This window comes from Seriola lalandi, unplaced genomic scaffold (assembly GCF_002814215.2).
Source record: "Seriola lalandi dorsalis isolate HSWRI2012SDOR001 ecotype SW California unplaced genomic scaffold, Sedor1 jcf7180002054950, whole genome shotgun sequence".
Lineage (NCBI taxonomy): Eukaryota > Metazoa > Chordata > Actinopteri > Carangiformes > Carangidae > Seriola > Seriola lalandi.
In genome coordinates this window covers 65,544-66,264 of record NW_019525501.1, presented here as the reverse complement: position 1 = coordinate 66,264, position 721 = coordinate 65,544, and the positions used below count along the sequence as shown (strand labels likewise).

Below are 721 nucleotides of genomic sequence, written 5' to 3'. Positions count from 1 at the left end.
CTTCTTTCAACATAAAAATATTTTCAAGTTTGGGCTGGGGGGTTTTGGGTATGTTTGTTTTCATTAGTTTACTGCCTGGTTATGAACTCCTGACCAATGAGTAAAGCAGCTAATTTCTTCTCTGATAACAAAAAAATAAAAAAACTGATTGGATAACTATAATACTAGACATCTGTTTTTAATTCACAGTTAAAAACATTTCCGTCGACCTGCCACCAAAAACAGACAACCCTAAGCTAGAAACATGAAGTGTTTCCACAATGACTGGAAATGATGAGCATCATCTTCCAAAGAAACATGAGTCCAATCGGCCACATGGTGGCGCTGTAATTAAGGTCACACCCCTCACATTGTTTGTATGATTGACTTGAATTTTGACCAATGACTCCAGCTCCATGATCACTATAAAAAAGCCTCTAGGACCTTAAAAGTTCAGATTTTTGCTAATTAGCATAATGTATAAAAAAAAAAACTGTAAAATGAATTAACTTTATAACGCCACTTCCTGCAGCTGAATCTCACCTCCACGTTCTTCCTTCTTCTGAGGCTGAAGACACAGGAGAAATATCACACAGTTAGACTCTGGTGTAGCGGCGTGGTGGCCAAGTGGTAAGGCGTTGGTCTCGTAAACCAAAGATCATGGGTTCGATCCCCATCCATGCCTTTAAAGTGTGTTAGATTAACTTAAACTAAGGTGTCTTCCTCTGCTGAAGTGTTACCT

The 721-nt window shown here is 38.7% G+C and overlaps 1 non-coding gene across 1 annotated transcript; it reads left to right on the top strand.

Moving 5' to 3' along the window:
- The first annotated feature begins 592 nt into the window (after positions 1-592).
- trnat-cgu (transfer RNA threonine (anticodon CGU)) lies at positions 593-664 on the top strand. The gene has a single exon. It is a non-coding gene; the product is annotated as a tRNA-Thr (tRNA).
- The last annotated feature ends 57 nt before the right edge of the window (positions 665-721 follow it).